Raw genomic sequence first — 3317 nt, 5'->3', positions numbered from 1 at the left:
ATTTTTGACCATTCTCAACCATGTTGCTATGAGTGACCCTAAGCATACAGATTCTCACACTTGAATGATTATGACATGAGAATTTGAAATTGAAGGGAGGGACATGAGGAGTTTTACATATTCTAGTGTTAATCAAGGTACGTCCTGGGCTGAAGTTTGCTGGAGGAAATGTAGAAGTCAGCAGCTGCCCACATTACTTAGGGATGGCCAAAGGCCTTATCGACAGTTGGGTACAGTTGTTTTTTAAAGATTCTTTGTAGATAAAAGAAGAATATCTATTTACTAAATCTTCATAGGCCTCAGGTTTCCTCTTCCATCTCTGACTCAGAGTCCTGCCAACCTGTGGTGCAGGAAGATACTGACGTCCACACACAACCCACCTCCACCCCTCCAACCTGACAGCATTTGGGATTTGAGGTTCAGGCTGCTTCCTTAGCTCCACCTCTGATTTCAGAGCTCTTCTGGGGGTGCAGAGAAGCAGTCCCAGCCACAAAACATTCAACCTCAGTCACTAAGTTGAAGGGAACCAGTTACATCAACATCACGTTATTTATAAAACATGAATTACGTTTTATCGAATGTGTCCAGAAGGCACTACTTAAATACAGCCACTTCTAGTCAATAGAATTTTTACTTAAACACCTCCGTTAACTAAGCTTGAAGGAAACTTCCCATAAATAGAAAACTAACTTTTATGTTATTAAAACATGGCACTCGCATTCACCCTTCTCCCAAAGAGGATGGGCATGACAGGTGGGGCTCTAGGGCCTGGGTATGTTGTTGCGGTATAAAGCCGGAAAGGGAAAATGACTGGACAGGGCTCTCTGAGGGAAAACAACTCAGATACAACCTGAAAACATGGCTCATTAAGGTCGGTTTTGTAACTTAGACTAAGGGTGATGTAGCCTCCAGTGAGGTCTCGTCGTAAGTGGAGGGTACTACTCCCTCGTCCCTTGTAGGATTTGTTTTAAAATGATCTTGAACTTACCTTTATCTTGGAGGCCACGGTGTGTGGCTGCCTTAACCATTTTCCTCCTGCCACTTCTGAGTCAATGTCTCATCTCCAATTCTCTCTGCCAGGTTGGCCCCTGAGAGCTTGGTGGCTCCAGATGTTAGCATGGCAGAGCCAGGGTGAGCTATTTCCCTCTGTGAGGGCAAAGCTGTTAGAGCTGCCAGGACACCCAGGCCTGCTGTAAGCTGTCTCCTACCCCACCTCCCTGGTGGCCTCACGGGGCCGTTGCCTGCCTCTCTGAGATTATATGTGGGTGTCTTTGTCCTGTGGTATTTGTGTGATGCTCGTGCCTATGACTGTTTGAGGAAGCATTGAATTGTATGAGTGGTGGCATGTTGGGAGTGCCGGGTTAACTGCTTCAAGTTTATGGGTGCTCAGCTATCTACTGGAAGGTATTACCTCCCCTCCTCCCCACCCCCACCATTCAGGTCTGCCAGCCCTTAAAGGCAAACACCTTTTGAAATTCAGAGTCAGCACTTGCAGCCATACAGTGGTCTTACTGTCCACTTTCAGTTAGCTGAAAAGTCCCCAGAAAACTTGAAGCAGTTAAGTCCCAACATGTTGCCACTCATATAATTCGATTCATCCTCAAACATAGGCAGGAGCATCAGACAAGTAACACAGGACAAGGCCATCCACATAAAATCTTGGAGAGGCAGACAACGGCCCCATGAGGCCACCAGGGAGGTGGGGTAGGAGGCAGCTGACAGCTGGCCTGGGGGTCCTGCCTGCCCTAAGAGCTTTGCCCTCATGGAGGGAAGTAGCTCACCCCTGGTTCTGCCATGCTAACAGTCTTTTGCCACCAAGCTTTTAGGGGCCAACTGGCAGAGAGGATTGGAGATGAGACATTGACTCAGGATTGGTAGGAGGAAACCAGCAAAAGCAGCACACTGCCTGTGATTAAGTCCTACAAAGGACAAAGCAGCAGGAAATGGAGTAAGAGTCCCCTAAGGGAACTCGAGGAAGAGAGCCACTTCTGAGAGCCAAGCCAAGTCATGAAAGGTTTTAGGGATAAGAAGTCTTTCACAGTCCTATCAAATGCGCAGATATCCAAGTGGGCTGCACCTTATAGCTGCCAGCAAAGATGGTGGGCAGGGAGGCCACCTGAGTAAGCTTACACACTAAGCAAGAGTCAGGGAAGTGAGTGAACTGAATGTGCAGAATGTTCTGCAGCCCCACCAGTGGGCTTGTCCAAGTTAAGGTCCCTGGCTCTGCCCTGCTATAACCAGCCTTCTCTTCCCCCAAGGCAGATGCTGCCCACAGGAGAAGGCAAAGGGCATAAGGGATGCCACTACCCTGCTGGTGGCTGAATCCAAACATTGGGAGCGGATTTTCTTCATTTAATTTGAAGGGTACAAGGCCCTTCCTAGTAGGTGCCATGGTCCAGATTTGGGAAAGATGTTGGGAGATCAGGGTCAAGGGATCAAGGGAACTTTGCAGAGGTGAGCCTCCTTCTGGCCTATACTCGTGGCCAAGCACCTGGGTCATTGGATCCTGCACAGTGGGAAGTGAAGGAACTAGAGATACAACAAGCCCACCTCCAACAAAGCCTTGGTTGGGTGTTGAGGATGCTCCATAGGAGAGGCTGCTGCCCGATGTGCCCACTGCAGTGGTGGTGGTGTTCTGGCAGAAGGTGGCACTGGAGGTGGCTCCAAACCCAGGTTTGTTGTCAGGCGTGCTGGCCACACTGAAGACCTGGCTTGTCCGGCTGGGTGTGCCCGGGAAGTTGTGATGTAAGTTCCCCCTAGAGCGGGTGGTAGTGCTCATGGTCCTATTCTGTCTTGCTCCAAAGCCAATGTCTCCTGATGTAGATCTAGAGCCTGGGGTAGACACGCTGACTCCCAAGGCCCTGCTGCCAACTGGAACTGCTGATGCCGCCAATGTGTAGGGGCCAAAAACTGAGCCACTGGTCCCACTGCTGGTGGCTTGGGTTGTAGCTCTAAAGCCAGAGGTGGTGGCTATGTGGTCTGGGGTCTCCTCACTCATCTCCACATCTTCACTGGCAGGTGGGACTACCAATGTCCCTGACAAGAAGGGACCAAACACTGCCCTACGGCACCCACCTCTGGTGTTTTCAGTTGTAGCTGCAAAGGCAGGGATGGTGGGTGCAGCCAAGCTGTCACCGGAGGTATCATACCTCTCTCATCTCCACGTCTTCACTGGCAGGTGGGGCTGCTGATGTTCCCAATGGTAAGGGGCCAGACAGTGAACTAATGGGGCCTCTGCTGCTGCTTTGGCTTGTGACTCCAGAGCCAGGGGTGGAGAAAACAGCCATGGTGGTAGCAATGGCTGGCTGAGTGCTGGC

The 3317-nt window shown here is 50.4% G+C and overlaps 1 protein-coding gene across 1 annotated transcript in view; it reads left to right on the top strand.

The window, feature by feature from the left end:
- Window positions 1-3317, top strand: part of RAD51B (RAD51 paralog B) — a 647586-nt gene that overhangs the window by 321097 nt on the left and 323172 nt on the right. The window lies entirely within an intron of this gene.

Source organism: Otolemur garnettii, unplaced genomic scaffold (genome assembly GCF_000181295.1).
Source record: "Otolemur garnettii isolate 467f Iridium unplaced genomic scaffold, OtoGar3 scaffold00115, whole genome shotgun sequence".
In the NCBI taxonomy this organism is placed as follows: Eukaryota; Metazoa; Chordata; class Mammalia; order Primates; family Galagidae; genus Otolemur; species Otolemur garnettii.
Note: the sequence above shows the minus strand (reverse complement) of the source record. Positions and strands in the feature narration are given on the sequence as shown.